We start from the raw sequence: 19,354 nt of genomic DNA, 5'->3' as shown, positions 1-19,354 counted from the left end.
TATTCTTGGAATTAGACCGAAAGTGGAACACGTGGATTACAGAACACACACACACAGGTTCAAGGCGTACATCTGTCTGCCAAGACAAGTAAGTGCGGCTTGGGTAAGACACGTCACGGCCGCAAGGGGCGATGGGCCAGTGGGCGAGAACAAGGACAGAATGACAGCCGAAGGAGGGAACGTGCCTAGGTGATGAAGCGATGGAATCAGTTCGCGTGCAGCTGGAGGTGACTTGTTGCACGGTAGTCCCCTGTCGTGGATATAGCGACGGCTTGGGGAAGCCTTCATCCAGCAGTATATTGACCATGGCTGAAGATAAATACTCTCCAGTTGACGTACCATTCAACCTAATGGATTCCATCTGGTAACAGTTATGACTAGGGCGGAACTGAAAAACGCAATACGCGAAAGCCAGTAGCGACCGCTGCAGGTAAACGATTCAGTTTTGAAAGACAGCGAGTTACTGAACTTATACAACTGCATTCTTAACTCAAGTAATCCGAGATTTTTCACCTAAAGTATTTTCGAGAAACAGAATATTATCCTCTGTCCAGCTGTACAACAAAAATGACACGACATTTAAAGGTGGTCACTTTTAGCGGTGTAAAGTGTGTGCCTGTGTTGTACATGTGGTGTGCCTGTGTTGTACGTGTGGTGTGCCTGTGCTATACGTGTGGTGGGCTTGTGTTGCACGTGTGGTGTACGTGTGTTGTACGTGTGGTGTGCCTGTGTTGCACGTGTGGTGCACGTGTGTTGTACGTGTGGTGGGCTTGTGTTGTACGTGTGGTGTGCCTGTGCTGTACGTGTGGTGTGCCTGTGTTGTACGTGTGGTGGGCTTGTCTGTACGTGTGGTGTACGTGTGTTGTACGTGTGGTGTGCCTGTGCTGTACGTGTGGTGTGCCTGTGTTGTACGTGTGGTGCACGTGTGTTGTACGTGTGGTGGGCGTGTGTTGTACGTGTGGTGGGCTTGTGTTGTACGTGTGGTGTGCCTGTGCTGTACGTGTGGTGTGCCTGTGTTGTACGTGTGGTGGGCTTGTCTGTACGTGTGTGCACGTGTGTGCCGATTCAGAGGTCGCAGAACCGTAAATGCGAGACCACGGTCGTTTCACAGTCCCATGGGGTTGTGCAATTTGTTTCGCATTGTATAATTTCATGCATTGCAGTGGTAGTAGCGTCTCTGCGTGACACATCCGTGATGTATTCAAAACTCGACCAACTACGGTATTTACTTTGCTTTGTAAAATATTGGTCGGAAACACGGCAAGTGATATCTTGCTGCGGAGTACGCGGCTCCTGTTTATGTTACGTCCAAAAAAAACAATATTTTGTACATCTGCAGAAGCAAATATTTATTGTAAGGTGTGAAATTTCACAGCTTGATCCCTTCCAGGCTGTGTGTGATTCATGGCTCACTTACCTCTCCACTGCAGCTGCGATGAAAACTTCGATGCCAAAAGTGTGGGGGGGAGGAGGGGGGGGGGAGAGAAAACGTCCCCCTCGCACACATCACTCGACTCGCTTCGTGATCGTGATTCAAATCCATGATCGATTCGACGTTCAACACCGTGGTGAGCATAGCAGCCCCGAGTGGGCTGCGAGGTGGTCACGTAAACCCATTACACTATGTATATACAAATGTATGTTGGACATCATTCAACCCTACGTAGCCAACCGTGCTGATCGGAGGTGCGGGGAAAAGGACAACAAACTAGACACGAAAAGCAGTTAGAAGGAAATCAGTTTTCAATTTGGATTTCAAAGTGTATAGCTCGAGTGGCTTCTTAATATCGGAAGGAAGAGCGTTTAAAACAGCTGGAGAAGCGCGTCTGGAAGCGCGCGATTCAGTGAGCGTCTTTGTTCGATGGTTCGCCAAAAGCTGCCGCTGCGTGGACGACCATAGGTTTTTACGGCATTCCCTCTTCATTCACGAACGTGCTATCCACGATTTTGGCTATCCGCGAATCACATCTGGAACTCTACACGACTGCATCGAGAGAGAGAGAAAGTGATGAGAGAGAAAGTGTTCAGGGGTGGAGCCATAGGGGGGGCTGGGGGGGGGGGCTCAGCCTCCCCTGAAATTTTGGGAAAGTCGGTAATCGGGATAACCGGATATTCGGCTGCTGCAAAATGCTGGCTGCCACCTCGTGCTGCCCTGCAGGCTGCCACCTTGTGCTGCCCTGCAGACTGCCACCTTGTGTGCTGCCCTGCAGGCTGCCACCTTGTGCTGCCCTGCAGGCTGCTACCTCGTGCTGCCCTGCAGGCTGCCACCTTGTGCTGCTGCCCTGCAGGCTGCCTGAGCGGCAACCTTTCGAACTTATTAGCCACATCGGCGGCTCCGACCTATTAATAAACTTCGCGTTCAAATCTAAAAAAACGTGTTTTATACATTTGTGGCGCACATTGGAAAACATTACACTGGATATCTCAGAATATTGAAGTCAGCCCCATCAAAGTCAAAATCCTGGCTCCGCCCCTGAAAGTGATGATAGAACTTCTCTAAAAGAGAACGTCTGGCATGGAGACGTTGCTTCCATGCACGTACGATACACGCACATGTATTTCAATAGTTTATTTACGTGTCTACTTAAGGTAATTCATTAATATATCCCTCGCGAATAACCAGGGGATGTTTTACAAAGTTAATTTAACACCTCTGCGGTGTTTGCTGGTTGTACCGTGTGTTGTTTGCCACTTTGTCCAACATTTTGCTCCGGCACATGGAGCTAAAGGTCACACACATGGAGCTAAAGGTCACACGCATGGGGCTAAAGGTCACACACACGGAGCTAAATATCACACACATGGAGCTAAAGGTCACAAACATGGAGCTAAAGGTCGCATGCATGGTGCCAAAGGTCACACACATGGAACCAAAGATCACACACATGGAGCTTAAGGTCACACACATAGAGCTAAAGGTCGCACGCATGATGGCAAAGGTCACACAAATTGAGCTAAAGGTCACACACATGGAGTTAAAGTTCACACACTTAAAGCTAAAGGTCACACACATGGAGCTAAAGGTCACACAAATGGTGCCGAACGACACGTGGAGCGCCCTGAAAACAAGTCGGAGAGCCATACAGCACCACCGTGAAAACCAACGCGGCACTACAATATTAATAACACTAACAATGACGGATGTCTGTCACAGGAAATGTTGGACAATCCTTCACCAAACTGGTCAGTACGGGTTAGTGAATCTCGGAGGAGGGGGGGGGGCGGGCTGAATTGGTACAGAAGTTGGCCGTGGCCAGGAATTGAACTCTGGGCACAGCATAATGTGCGAACTGACCACTGAGCCACCTTGCGATCAACGCTTGGCGAAGTCACATGGGTGGTTCAATGACAGCATCACAATGGTGTGACACACACACCCCATAGGCACAATGTCCCAGAGTTAATAACGGTGAGGTAATAAAACCAAAACTTATTTTTTGGGTCTTATTTCTTTTTTCTCAAAATCAATTCTGCTCAGTGTATTGTACGATTGGATTAAAACTGACTTACTAAACAATAAAGGGAAATTTCGATTTAAAGCTGTCGTGACTATTATTATGTTTTATTTCCCTTCTATGTGACTTTACCGAAAGAACCAAGAAGATGAATCAAGGGAAAATTCGTTAGCACAGCGGTGAGCATACCCCGCTCCCAACTTTCGACAATTCCTTGAGTTACAACAATGTCGACCGAATTACTCTGAATGTGCCAAGCCTCAAGCCAAATCTCAGAAGCTAAGCAGATTGAGCCTGCTTAGAAACCTGGATGGGCGACCACCACACGGCTTGCCAGACGTTGGAGGCATCGATCAATCGATCTTCATTTGCCGTGACAATGTCGCTCTCAATAAATAAGGGCATCGACGGGAGATTACGTCGGAACGGGAAACGGTACTGTGGAAGGCATAGCACGTGGCACGTGGCTGCGAGGTGGTCACGTGGTGGCGGCGATGAGTCAGCTGATGACCGTGCCCGGTGCTCGTTCGGGGCTGGCACACGTGGGAACCGGCGGCCTCCCGAGTTCGCGATCGAAGGTCCGGTTAGCTCGCCGCAGTTGGCACGGCTGGCTACGTGCAGTGCTGAATAATAGGTTTTCACTTTTCCGGCAATACGACACGGAATAAGGTGTTCAATCACCAAATGGACACTTTTTGCACGTTGTCAAGTCTGCATTAACCACACGTCCTTGTGGTGAACATGCAAACAAAACATGCTCTGATAATATATGCATTGTCTTTAAAACCTATTGGCCTACGCCTCTTATTATTTTTCATACTTTGATACTGGCAAAAAAGGTACGACACATTTATAAATTAACGCGATCTAACCCAAAAACCTTTATTATGAACAATGATATGGCGCTAAAGAAGTTCAACAAACATGCGTACCGACGCATGTTTCGTACGCCTTGTGGCGTCCTCTGGTCTAACACCGTTTTGAGACGAGGCTCTAAAGAAAACTGTCTCTGGTGTGGACCAATCAGTTTCAAAGACAATGCCACATATATTATCAGAGTAAGTTTTTTGTTGCATTCTGACCACAAGCATTGTGGTTAATGCAGACGTGATTCCTTGTAAAAGGTTCCAGTTTGGTGTTTTAACATCTTAACACCTGCTGTGTTGCCATAAAAAGGGGAAAACCTATTCTCATGCGTACATACGATCTACGATTTGTCCGCTTGGTGAAACGTGTGCGCGTGACATGTTGTTTTATGTTTATCTGAGTTCTCTGGTTTTCTCCCACACGAGGCCACTCATTCACGGTATTGGCCAAACATCCCAATCCAGGAGCCTTGTGCACATTAGCCTTGTGACTTGACGAGCCTTCCTCGAGTCAATAATTGTCATTAAATTATTCGATCTTGATTTGAAGCTTTCGTGACTGCAGGAATCCATGCTATTTGGTTCTTTCGGTAAAGTCACGTGGGTAGAAAAATAATAGATCGCGACGTTTCGATCGCAACACAAGCAATCGTCATCAGGTGGGACAACCACAGCAAGAAATAAAAAACTGCTTATCGAAACGTCGTGATCTATTATTTTTCTACCTACGTGACTTTACCGAAAGAACCAATAATTGTCATAATTATTATTCGTGTTTTGTTTGTAAATACATAACTGGCAACTGTTGCACAGAGCAAGGTAAGAACTGCGATTACAATTGATCTAATGCGTTCTTGAGCGCTACAGTGAAATTAATAAAAATCTGCCTCAACTCGAGAACAATAACACGTCGAGGTTCCAGTTTCGCCAATAATAAAACAACTGTGAAACGTAAAAAAGAACGTCACAAAGAGCGACGCTTCTCTTTTGAACGCACACGTGCTTTTTTGATATAAACATGTCACCCATACCTCTGCGAGATAAATAAATAAGTGTGTCCGCACCCAAGTGACTTTGTGTGTGTGTGCGCACTGTGTGTGTGTGCACTTTGTGTGTGTGTGCGCACTTTGTGTGTGTGTGTGCACTTTGTGTGTGTGTGTACGCTTGCTTTCCATCTTTCACGACTGCCAGGGTAAAAATGTAATCGCGTGACCACGGGAAAAAAATTGGAACTGTGCCAGGGCCCCCACCCTACAAAATAAAGAAAATAAGAAGACCCTCAGGTTTATAACTAAGATGGAATTTAAAAAAAAAAACATCTCTTTAAGTGAAATACTAAAAAAGTAAGTCAAAGCGATCGTTAAACTCTACTGTGCAGAAGATGACCAGCTTATATAAGATTATTTGACCCGCGGGTGGCTTCTCTGATCAGCGATTACCTTGCATTGCCTTCCTTGGGAGAAAATAAAGACCTCTTTGGAGTGTTTGAATCTCAGCAGTTGTTAAAGACCAACTTTAACACTCCTGAACCGCCTACAAAGTATAAAAAAAACATGCTCAACACGTTCTTCAAAAAAACTGGGCAATGGCCCTTCTCCATGGCGGAGATCAAAATCGCTATGAAAAAGGACCATATGCTGAAACGTTGCCTACTTAATGTTCTATTTCTTATTAAGGCCTGCATTATTGGCGGACGTGTTGAGTTTTTTGCAAGCGCAGTGGGCTTTACCTGGTAATAAATAAAAGTTTAGTTGAGTGGCACCCTGCTCACCGCTGCCGACGCAGCCGTGTCACACGTTTCGTGTTAAGCCCACGGAGTGTAACAGAGGGGAATTTCCAGAGGAATATTTTGCATGAGTTGGCGGCTGGGTCTTAAGCTTACGAAACACGCTCAGTTGTGCAATCCCATCAGGGGATTTTATCTCACCGTTGTTTAAAAAAAAGAAGAGAGAGGTGAGGCAATTGTGCAGTATATCTCTTTTGGAAGGGATACCTAAATGTAATACATTTACAGGAATGCCATGAATATATAATTGATACAGATATGGCCACGTGGGCTGAGAGGTTCAAACGATGAACTGGCACCACGATGATCCTGGGTTTAAATCTAGACAACGTCCTCTGGTTAAAACGAGTTATCAAGTATAGAGAGTTGATTGTTTTTTTGTAGTAATTGGCTAACGACCATAAAACAAAAACAAAAATGAAAAATATCAGTTTGACAATCATGAGACGAACATCCCCTCTGTTTCAGGGCGGGTGGAAAATGCTGCCTCCTCGTGTGTGGATATGTCACTTGAAGCGATATCCGAAGCAGCTCCGTATTATCTGCGTCTGAGGACTGTTCCTCTCTCTCTCTTTAACTGTAACTCTCCGTGTTGACTCTGCACCAGTGTTACTATCTCAGTCAGCTCACTCGTAATGCAATGCTTTTTCACGTGCAATTTTTTTTGTTTAGAGATTCTGTGCTGCCCGTTGTTTTTCAAGGAAGACGGTCCATAATGACGTTTTCTTTGGGTTAGATCACGTAAATATCAGTGTCGTTGAACCCGCTAAATGTTGTGGGTTTACTCTCCAACACACTGGTGTGCTGTGTCGGGTGGTGGCGGCTTTAACGACAGCTTTATCTTTTGCGAGATCTATGCCCACCCCCCCCTAAAAAAAAAACCTTATTATGGATGACATCGGTTGTGAAAGCCTTACTACATGTTAGACCGGGCAGTGCGGTGGTGGGGGTCGCCGATCATGTGATTGTTGTGGGCACGTTGCTTGAAGCCCACGAGTGTCGACGTTGAGGTTCGTGGCACGCAGAGTTTGTGCCGCCCCTTTCCAAAAAGCAGCTTTGCGAATCTCGGTCGTGGGCGCAGGGATGTGATTCGGATTGGTTGTTATTGCCAGGTTTGGCCAGACCAAGTTGATTGGCAGGCCCAAGTTCTTGATCTTGTGAGTTTAAATCCCAGCGATGGTCAAAGCCACAATTTTCAAAACGTCTTGCCAAATTAGGCAATACTGTACTCGCACATTGCCTATTTATCCACAAAACCAAACATACCATATTCCCTGTGACACGACAACATTCTTAGCTTCCACATTTACACCAATGGAACATTGAAAAAAAATTCCAGGGACACTAACCAAATACCCATTGGTTTTAAGGTTGTTTTCTCTGTTGGCTGGCTGCTTAAATTGAGGCGGGTGCCTACTTTTGCATGGCCTGCTTTCAGAGATGCCTGACAAGTCTGTGCCAGGTTCACAACTCATGCTATGCGCGCCTGTGAATGCTGCCTACAAAAATAACGAATAACAATTTGAGGCGCATGCTGACACAGCCAAACAAAGCGAAAACAACGCTCCACGCTTGGCCGCTGTCATCTCCACGGGTGCCATAGACAGTCCTAGAGACCCGACCCCAACACTGTGTGTGAATACGATGCTCCGTTTAGTGGCGCGTGACTTTGTGTTATCTGCGCCATGTCATGAGATGAAGCGTCCATTTGGAACTCTTGTAGGCCAACCCCTCGTGGTAGAGAGCGGCCCACGGAAGTGGATAGGACAGCGCTACCTCAGCAACCTCCCACCCACCTTGCTGCAGTGATAAATGTTTATTGCATGACAGTCAAAGCGGTCTTTTTTTTGTTAATTCTCAGAGCTGGAATTTACAAAATGTAAGTGACGAACCAAGTTTAACATGGCCGAGTTTTTTTTTACGTGCAGTTTTGTATGACAAGGCTGAGATCAGGAACTCACAACACTGCTTAACCAGTCAGTTACCTTGAATTCGAAAGCACTTTATCTGGCCTTCTGAACCACCCGACAACCTCGGTGATACGACGATGAATCGATTCTTAAGTTCAGAGTACATTAATCGAACCACATATATAAAAATGTATGTTTTAAAAAAATGTGCACATATATAATAATAATGACATTTATAACGCGCCAGATTCTGCAGACAAAGTCAACAACCCAGAGGCGCAGAGCCAAGCTCAGCGCTGCTCGAAGGGCTGACCAAACTGACAGAGGCCTTTAGATGTTTCGATGTTTCTTAAAAATAAAAGTGCATTTGATGTTGCGGATGTGCAAAGGGATTAGAGAGTTCCACACCGAGGAGGCGACAGCAGAGAACCGCAGTTGACGGCTGTAACAGTGTAGTTTAGTGTACAATAGTGTATCGTGTAGCGTATAATCTAGTGTATCGTAGTGTAGTGTATAGTGTATAGTATACCGACGTGAGGCTGTAACAGTTCGAGACCTTTGGTGTCCTAATCAGATTATGAATGACGCTGCGTAGAGTTCTACCATGAGGCTTCAGTGCAAGGCGAGAGTAGTGAGGCGAGGTTTGGTGGGGAACCACCAAAGAAGGCACCAATGACAATCGCGATATGCATACTAAACAGCCATCCCGGCACTGACCAGTGTGGTGAAGTATCGTCATGCAACCTTTATGACTGACGAGGCATGGAGAGGCCTTAATCGAGTGGTGGATTGATGAAGGGGTGAACGTTTATACTTATTTTGCTGTGTGCGTTTCTGTAATGGGTTCAACCCAATTCACGTGACCTCCGCTGCAGTCACTTGTGGGAGGACTGCCCAGAGGTTCCCGCAGGCCCTGAGGCAGAATCCCACGTGGGGTTCTATTATTCATGAGCGACATGAATAAAAACAGGTCCATTGTGGGGCATTCTGTTGCATGAGGCCCAGGAGAAATTGGCCGCTTTTCCCCCCCAACACGCCTCTGGGTGGCCCTGACCAGTGAAAATCTACAATCGCCACTATATAATTTTTTTAAAAAATTATTCTTGCATTCGATCGTGATTATTGGTCGAATTGTTGAGAAGATAAACAGTCTACACCTGCAGTGTCCTCACAGATTGCTGTCGAAGTCTGTCGACGAATTTCAGCACCGCAATGATAATTGTTGTTTTATGCTCGATGTAGGAACGTGTATGTGTCACGCGTGTCGGTGCCCCGTGACAAAATGACCCCCGGAAAAAGTGTCTTTTGAACGGTCAATAAAAAATTAGGGTTATTGTTATCAAAGCAATGTTGATGAAACCAAATGTAAAGACTGAATGCACATGTTGGCTGCGTTGCTTTTATGAGAAAAATGCAGGGCCACTGGCTTGAATGTTGTAAACAAGCAAAAAGAATGGCTTTGATGTGGGAAAGCTCTCCAGATATACGGCAAGGACTTCTCCTGATTAAAGAGCTGGTGCTTTTGATGTTCATAGTGAATAGATTTTCTTGTGATCAACGCCAACCAAGAATACTTCTTGTTGGTTGTAAACCAAAATATTGCAAGCGCTGCCTGAATTACAAATCCCCATGTCTTCATGATACAACATCGCCATCAGCCACGGTCAATCCACTGCCGGTCAAAGACCTGCTTTGAGACGTTGCCAACTCTCATGGGCCTGCGCCCCTATGCACACGAGATGATTTCGTCGTTCCATCTCCACAGTGGCTGTTCTCTCTGACAATCTATAGATCGCTTCATCTGTACTGTGAAGATGGGGGGGGGGGGGGGGAAGTCTTAATACAGGCATAGGAGAAACTTCCCAAAGATACATTTTTGAATCTCTCTCGTGTGTTTACGGGTCGTACCACACGTCGTTCGGCAGGATGTCTTGACACTTCGCTGTATTGTTCTGGGAGCTTATATACATATTTTATTACGGTTCTTGAAGAAGCTTCCAGCACGTGGAGTAAAACGTCGGACACTGTGCCGACCGACACGCGGCACGACCATAAACCACGTCGGAGCATCGGACAGCACTACCTTGAAATGCTACGGGGTCAATTGCTCGTTCGATTGGTGGCTGTATCACCACATCAGATGCAGGTTTCACTCTACACATTTTAGCATTGCATTTGAGTGCCTGGAGTAAGAGAATAGTTTGTTTGTACTGTACACACTCAGAAAGTGTGTACATCATCCTATTATTTATACTTCCTCGTGAACTGTAAGAAAAATATACAAACCCACCGAAACATAAATTACGCAACTGTAGTAAACAAACAACGAGCATACTGCATTTACGAAATTCATTTTATAGCGCGCATGCCGTCATTTTTGTTTTGCATCTTGAATAATAAACGAAACGTGTTTTTTTTTGTTGCAGGTGAACTGAGACATATATATATATAAATAAATAAGGGAGGCTCATAGTTTTCGCCCACATTTTTTTCGCCACCGCAAAGGTTCCCGAAGGTGGCTGGCTGCCTGCCGTCTCATCTCATTGTTTTCTGATTGCATGCTTCCATTGGGGAATTATTGGGCGACTGGAACCGGTTGGGCCGTAGCGCACAAACACCGACATAAAAAGTATATATATAATTTACTTTGAAATATAAAAAAACACATTTTTGGCAAAAACATCAACCTCCAAAAAATCCTCCAGGTGCTTGACATGACATGTGACTCCAAGTGTTTTTTTTGTTTAAGATTTTTGTTGATGACACAATAACTTTTAATCACTTTGGTTATCATTTACATTCAGTATTTTAGTTACAGGTACCTGCATATATGAAGCAATTGGCGGGACCCCGGGGTCCCATCACTGCCCCGGGGTGGAAAAAACCGCGTAACGACACGAGTCTTGCCTTACCGACAACAAAACTAGTGTCAATCGATTGGCCTCGTCGAGAGCTACTCGGGGCACTAAGTTTCGTAAAAAGTTGAAAAATTACATAAACACGTAAAATTCACTGCCTGGGGGGCGGGGCTCGCCTTGGCAAAGAAGCTGAGGATCGACGGCTGACCGGAGGGCGTCGTCGCCGCGCGCGACTGCGGCGGACGCCCCCCGGGGCTCGCGTTTGGCCGGTGGGGTGGCGCCCATCGTGTTGATCGCCGCCTGCTGCTGCTGCTGGCGCTTGTTGTTGGTGCGAGTCTGGGCGGGCGGCGCGTTGCTGTCGGGATCACGAGTGGGCGGACTGAAGAAAAATAATAATTATTGACCTGATTTTTGCACCATATGATTAATATGCTGCTTGGTTTGTGCGCAAGGCTGTGGGGGGGGGGGGGGGGGGGGTCTACATTGTTCCCAGCAAAGGGAAGTGCAGGCAATATCAACTGTTGGACTGTACTCCTATGCTCCCTCGCGTTCGTCAACTCGCACTGACCTGCGTGGCGAAGTTTGGTCAAATAACTCTCCCACGATCCGCACGGTGTGGGAGGGATCCTCATTCAGCAGTGGATTTAACAAAGGGCTGTACATGTACATTACATACGTGTGGTGATGCATCTTATATGCAGGCAAAGGCTGACGTACATTAATTAAAGGATCCTAGCTATTGTAAAACAGTAGCCTAATTAGAAGAACACTCAGTTCCACTATGCCGTGTTTTCAGTAGAGGACCTAAGGATGCAATGATTAATCGATTAATATTATAGACTTAAGCTTGCACTGCGTGCGTCGAATTGCACGAATAACAATAAATAGATTTTTCAGTGCGCATATATAGTGTATACATGGATTTATGTGGCCACCTCAAACCACTACAGGTCACTACATTCACAATGTAAAAAAACACATCGTGAATTAACCTGTGCCAATTAATTGAATTTGCGATGGGTGTGAATCGTTACACCCCCAGTATTGAGTGACCCAAATACCACGGCAAGTGTTGAAGACAATGGGATTGTGGGAATTCACCAGGGCGGCCTCCATGGCTCTGGAGACCGGATAACTGTAGCCTTTGAGCTAAAGGAGGATCAGGTTCACCCGGGGACTTAACCTAAGTCCAACACTTTAGCTACCACTCAACTTCCCGCCTTTGGTTTTGTCGTCAACCACAGTGGCGCACCCAGCTAATGTCGGAGGGAGGCAAATTGTCAAGAATCATGTAAAAAAATTAAAGTAAAAGTGATTAATTAACAACGAGAGCCAGTGGTCGTCTTCAGCCGTGAGCCAGTACGAATGTAAAGACCGAGACAACGGACGACTCTGCCTGACGGGGTTCGTACACAGGCGGACGGTCGGGAAGTGTGTTAGGGGGCTCTGGTTGGTGTAGGGAGGCCTCAGAGAGGATTGGTTACGGTCAGAGAATTAAACCGATTGGGAAGAAAATTCAAGGGGAAAAGGTGGGGACACGAGGGTGGACTGTCGGGGGTGGGGAGAGGGGGGGCTGAGAACCGTTAGGGGGGAGGGAGGGAAATGGGGGTGAGCGAACCTTCGAGAAAGGGGGACGCTCGAGGAATGTAAAAGGGGAGGGAGCACGAAGGGAAGGGACAGTTGGAGAGAAGACGAAGTTCAAGCGTCAAGGACCGAAGCCTGGGCCTAGAATTTTGTGCTGTGTCCAAAACAAATGCTCTTAATAAAACAAGAACGTGTGTCGGCGTCCCTTCGCGAACGTGGGAAACGTTTTGTTGATGGCAGTTTGACACTCTGCGAAGTTGAGGTACATGCGAAGTCAAAAACAAATGCTCTTGATCAAGGAGATTGTGTGTGCTTTTTGCGAACTTGCTATCAGAGTTGAGAAGGCGAATGTTGGACAAAGAAGTCTTACAAGGGCATATTTGTTTTCCCTCACAAACAGAACTCACATTTTTACAAACATTGAGCTGTAGAAAATCGGAACCAACCCAATCTGAAATCTCACCCAGGCAAGATGTGAGGGAAGATAATGGCATTGGGTAAGATCGGTGACGAGTGATACTGGGTGTCATCAGCATAGAAATTGACAATGCCGAAACTGGAAATTGACTTAATACCGCAACTGAAAGTTAAGCGGCAAGAGATAAAATTCGAAACACAGGTAAAAAAATAGAACCTTGTAAAACACAATATCACAGTGGGTTTTGAGAGCAAGACAGGTATAAAATAATGCACGTTCAGGCAGAGAAGCGCCAAACCAGGAGCGACGTGCAGCCGTTATACCCACGTTGTGTTGGAGGGCCTTCGTTTTTTTCGACCCTGGAGGGATGATGGGCTTGGTCAACCCCATAAAACAGGAATTTAACTTGTCACCTTCTGATTGTGATCCACGCGCTCTCCCGCCCAGCCACTATTAAGGATGACCATTTATTTACAATGTTTTATATTCGTGAAAGATCACCAAAATGGTCCATTGCATAAAACGGCCATCAAATAAAAATGTTGAACCTCATCTGACCATAGCTGCCAAAGGCCATTGTTCACGCAGGTAAAATTAAGGGCATTGTGACCATACATAAATTCCGCGTAATATTATATTGTAAACGAAAAATAAAATCTGTTGCCTACAATTTTAACAAATCTGGTCGCTGCTCCCCCTAGTGAGGAGCAGCTGGAATGGTAACTTCCAATCAGATCATAGTCAAGAGGTCACTTGACTACCTCAGATTGTGCTTTGTATTCCATTCATAATTCAACACGCATGACTGCGAGGGATAATTGTCCAAAATTGATCAAGTGTATAGCGGCCTTTATAAACAAGGCCCACAGACTGCAGACCGCTCTTGCTACAAGGAACTTGGTCCCTGACTATTAGGGCTAGATACAGCCTCTGTCACGCCGTGAGTTTATAATGGTCAGTGCTTATATAATGGAGAAATACAATTATCTTTTCAGCCAATTGGCCTTCTGAACCAAATGTTTTCCGACAGCATTTGTTTTGAGCGGACAAACTCTGAGCTGGTTTCATTCTTCCTTCTGGGTCTCGTTATAACATGTGACTGTCATGCAACGGTCATTGTTCTCTGTGGTAAGGTGGTTGGGAAAGTGCTGTGTTCTATTGTGGGGGATCGGGGGTCACTTAGAGCAATTTTAGAATTTGTTCTGTTGGTGTCTACTTTCGTGAGCATGTTCTCTAACATGGAGGGTGCGCCGTGCTTCTAGAGAACCCGTCTTACGGCAAGGACTCCCACAGTACAATTTAAGGTAAAAGACAAAACAACTTTTAAAATAAAAACAACAGCTCCAGAGTGCACTGGCATAGGTGGTATGAAATTTGAGCTATATACCACGGCATACCTGACACGATGGACTATTTGGACATGAGCCAAGTTCACCTTACTCGATGTGTTTACAAGAGCCGAATTTTTTTTAGGCACTTGGCCAACCCTACCAATGAAGGAGCGTGGTTACAGGTTGTTTAACTTCACGCGTCTAACACGAGCACTTTGTTTTCTGAATAGGGGTTCTGCGGCCTTCATTATAAGTGTGCCGATGTTCTTGCAAAGGAGCAGGGCGGGGATGCAACAACAACAACAACAACAAAAAGACAAACACCTGCAACATCATTTACGGCGCAATAGCCTCATAATGTGTAAAGTTAAAAAAAGAGAGTCAAGTTATGCATGCAGTTCAGCATGTTTCTGGTGTCATCTCAGGTTACGGCCACTCTCTCGCGCAGCACGCCAACACGGAACTAAACCGACAAAACCAGATTTAGAAGCTCCTGAAAAAAGATAAGCCATGTCTGGGTACAGTCGGACAAACGAACTTGATTAGTTTCCTTTTCAGTTCTCAGTTTGTTGGCTTCTCAAAAGAAAAGTATTTGAAGAAAATGCCTTTATATTTCTGCACGACGTTGCCCACCTGTGCGATATACGCAATTTTGATTTAAAGCTTTCGTGACTGCAGGGATTCATATTCTTGGTTCTTTCGGTAAAGTCAAGTATAATGGAAACAATAAAATAATATATTTTTTATTATTCAAGTCAAGTATAAGGGAAACAATAAAATCATATATTTTTTATTATTTTATTGTTTCCCTTATACGTGACTTTACCGAAAGAACCAAGAATATGAGATACGCAATGTTGCCTTTCCGACGTTCCGCATTTGAAAGTGTGAACGGGCTCAGAGAGAGAGAGAGATTGTAATGTTTGTTCAAAAACAACAACATCACGCGTCACCGAAACATGGTACAGTGCTTGTGTGAGAATCCACTGCTGGATGATGTCTCCCCCTACCACCCTGCTCGGCACGGGTTTGTTAAGGTTGGGTACGGAGAGCCTGGAGCGTCGCAGTGTGCGAGGATGTTCGAGACATCCTCGCACACAAACGCCGCGCGACCACGAGTTAAGTGTCAGCTGTCACGGGAGGACGCAGTCCGATTATTGAGAGAGGAGGACACTCTGATCGGACCGGTGCGAGAAGGATTATAAAAGTGCGGGAATCTCCGAGAAGGGGATCGACGGGAAAGGGAGGAGACGGGATCGTAAAAAAGGGAACGGAGTTAGAGGATTCGAGGTTGGTTTTTGAGAGTGAGTGGAAGCGTTGGTGTGAGTTGGCGTTGACAATAGAGATCCTTCTTGAGCAGCTCAAAGTCTCCTCGTCAGAAGTACCGTACAACAACAGGTGTCTTCATCTACTGCTCTACGTCCTTATTGTAGCTTACATTAATAATAATAAAAAACTTAGATCAATAGCTCGTCAGGATAAAACATTTTTTTGGTTTCATTCACAACCATGCACCATTCATATATTATAGAAAAGGCAAGATCACAGTGTCACCTTGTGCACTACACTCCTAGTAGTGGTGTTTATATATACAAGGTGATTTATAACACTGTCAATCCACTGCTTGATGTCACAGAGGCCTTCCAGCACCGTGTCGGTTATGGAGGTTCGACTTTACAAACTTCAAGGGCTGATCGGTGTGGGCTCGTGAAAGGTCGAGGATTGGCACTGATGTCACTACCCACTGATGACAGGCATCGCCGGGAATCAAACTTAGGTTTAGTGGTTTGTGCAGCGCGCTCACCACTGCTTAACTGCTGCACCCCAAGTTGCTGTTTTAGTGAGTACCAATTAGGCCTGGCATGGTACACGTGGACAATAGGACCCAGTAACTATGCCGGACTGCAAAAGCGTTGACATGGACACTCTGCAGATGGTCATAATTTTAAGCTCATCTCGCCCGCGGGCATTCCGGGACAAGTTCCACGAGTTAGCGTGGCCAGGAATCCAACCTAGGTGGGAGAGCGATTGTAGGGTGCAGCTATTGTGCCAGCCGCCACTCCTCACACACATAGCTTATGCGCATACACGTGCATGCATGCATGCAGATGCACTTGGCCAGAAGGGGAGCTCGCAATGTTTTTTTTCTTTTAGAATGGGGGAATGTTCCTGGCTCCAGGCCAGCTCCTATGCAAATTCAATCAGCAGACATCACTCGAGGAGGCGGAGGGGGCGGGGTGGTCAATACTTGCCACGGTGGCCTCATTCCCGTTGTCACCGGTCGTGTGCTATCCAAGTCAGAATTTTTGGAGATTTCAGGTTGCAGATATTTTTTTTGTACAATCTCAGGAATTTCAAAAAAAATAATTCCAGCGGGGGCCGCCTTTCGTTTTTTTTTGCTTAACGAAAAATAATAATAATAAAAATGTGGTTCTCTCCGCACCCAAAAAAAAAACTTTCGCGCAAAAAAAAAAAACTACCCACGTCTTCTTGCCCGACAGCCAAGCACAATACGAGAGCACGCTTTGACAATACTAAGCATTGTGCCACCAACCCCCCCTCGCCCCTCCTCTCCACCCACCGAAACAGAACGTCCACACACAACACAAACAGCGGTTACCTGCTGCAACGCATTAGCGCAGCGTGTTTTCCATGAAATGGTAGCATTAATCAGGGGCGCGGGGTGGGGGGGGCTGAATTAAATTAAGTGCTGACGTTGGGTAACAATGCAGCGCTCTGTGCGTCTATCAGAGGGCTGGGAATACAAGAATTCCCTTTGAACTAGAACCGTTTAAATATGCACTTAATCATTTTCGATACGTTCGAATGTGTATTACGATTGTGCGGTCCGTACTAATGTTTTATTTCAGTGCCGTTACAGGTGAAAGTATATGTGTTTGTATGTATGTATGTAGGTATTTATGTGTTGTAGGTATGTTTGTATATATATATTAATATGTAGGTTCGTATGTATGTACTTACCATGAAAATATATAAATGCGTTGGTCATCGTCGTAAAATAGTGAACGGTTATTCGTGTCAGGCGGTGCTCGGGGGCATTTTTTGCGTGAAAAATATTTACGGAATTTAAACGTGATGCGTAATAATAATAAGCGTATGAGTTCACATGATAAATGTCTGTTTTTTTGGCTTTGTCTGGTTTTTTGTTCATTGTCCAACGAAGTTTGGTGCAGGGATTCAAAGTAATATCGCAGTGAGAATGTAAGTCTCGAGTTAATGCACAAACCACAGTTTTATCTTGACATATTTCACAGTATCTACTGAAACAACTCGTGACATCTATGTACTGTAGCGCTACACTCCCTGAACGTACACTTTAATCGCATCGTGTCAAAATGTGAGTGTAAATTACTCTAAGACGCCAAACTTTATCTGGACCGCGCATGTCAGATATTTCCAGCGTTATGACAGAGCCTTGGGTAGGGGAAGGGGAGTGGTGCCGCCATAGTTAGTGCACTGCACTATGAAGGGCCTTGAGGATTAAACTATGAAACAAAAACGAAACTATATTCTTAGCTCTTTCGGTAAAGTCACGTTGAAGGGAAACAATAAAATAATAATATATATAAAACAATAAAAATTCTCACGACGTTTCGACCATAACGCAAACGGTCATAATAAAAATTATCGGTCATAATAAAAATTCTCACGACGTTTCGACCATAACGCAAACGGTCATGGTCGAAACGTCGTGAGAATTTTTATTGTTTTATATATATTTTATTATTTTATTGTTTCCCTTCAACATGACTTTACCGAAAGAGCTAAGAATATGAATTACTGCAGTCACGAAAGCTTTAAATCAAAAACGAAACTATTTATTGTTTTACCAGGAAAGGCCCACTGAGCTATATATCTATTTTTTTCAAAAGCCACATGGCCACAAATGATAGCTCAACAAAGTGGCTTATCGTGTAGAAATGTATAGCAGTCAAATAATATAAAAGGCATGTTTATAAATGTGGTGGGAAAAACCGGAGGAGCCCAAAAAAAAATCCACGCGACCATGGGGCCAGAGACACGTAAATTCCAAATATACAGCAGCAGGCGCCAGGGTCGGAATCGAACCCACGACCTCCTGTATACCAGGCGAGGTAGCTAACATCTCCGAGCCACCGCAGCGATGATGTCAGCGATGGCGAACAAACGGCGGCGAGTGACAGTTGAAGGTCTCCTCATGCCCCCCCCCCACCTTCACCGTGGTGAAGTATGGTTAAACGACCCCCCCACCCCCCCCCCCCGCGTAATTGACAGGGTGTTGTTACAGAGGCCTTCATTCGGCAAGTGGATAGACCGCTGTGAGTAATATAAACAACAATAAAACATTGAAATTTCTTTTCTCAAAATGGCTCAGTGAATAACATCTGACTCTGTGAAATGATGCCAGTTCAACGTGCAGCCTTTCGCGACCAATATTATCCACAGGAAAGGGTTGTTTTTTTTTTGGGTTACATCGCGTGAATATAAATGTGTCGTTAACCCGCCACCACCCAACACGGCCAATTAGTAAGGTTTGTCGCGTGAACCAAACGTGCCAATACGTTCCTAGTTCAGCACACCGGTGTGTAAACTCGGACCATTGGCAATCTGAGCAACGTGACATTCCGCTGGTGATTGCAACCAGCTTCATCAGGCGATTTGCCAGAATTGTGAAGAATTCCCCCGGTTTCGGTCTTAAGTAGAGTATTGTGGGTGTAACGACTCATCGATTCACATCAGCGTGTCACGATACGCGTGTGTCAGAATCGACGTTTTTCCATCCGCATGCGGTTGTGCGCTTGTGGTTTCAGGCGGCAACCTCCCGCCACGAGAGGACTCTGCAGCCACCACAATGTTAAAACAGAGAACCGAGTTCTTGAATCGAACCGTGATGCTGAATCACAAGAATTAATTATATTAATTTAATTGTTGGATGTGGGGGGGGGGGGGGGTAAGTGTTGAATTGTTACAGCCCTGTTTTAGATTCTAAGAAAACGTTACAAGTGATTTCAACGAGGTTTCTTAGTTGTTGTTATTGTTGAGTTACATTAACGCTGCTGGATAATAAATATCAAATACAACTTAAACGGTCTTCTCGTGAGTGGGATTCCTGTGGGATTTGACGAATCGCAAAGCTAAGCAGTCA

General features: G+C 45.4%; 1 long non-coding RNA gene across 1 annotated transcript in view; it reads right to left on the bottom strand.

The window, feature by feature from the left end:
* LOC142924568 (uncharacterized) overlaps positions 1-19,354 on the bottom strand; it is a 101,276-nt gene that overhangs the window by 51,142 nt on the left and 30,780 nt on the right. The gene's annotated exons all lie outside the window — the stretch shown is intronic.

This window comes from Petromyzon marinus, chromosome 14, assembly GCF_048934315.1.
Source record: "Petromyzon marinus isolate PM22_M1 ecotype Great Lakes invasive population chromosome 14, UKy_Petmar_22M1.pri1.0, whole genome shotgun sequence".
NCBI lineage: Eukaryota > Metazoa > Chordata > Hyperoartia > Petromyzontiformes > Petromyzontidae > Petromyzon > Petromyzon marinus.
Note: the sequence above shows the minus strand (reverse complement) of the source record. Positions and strands in the feature narration are given on the sequence as shown.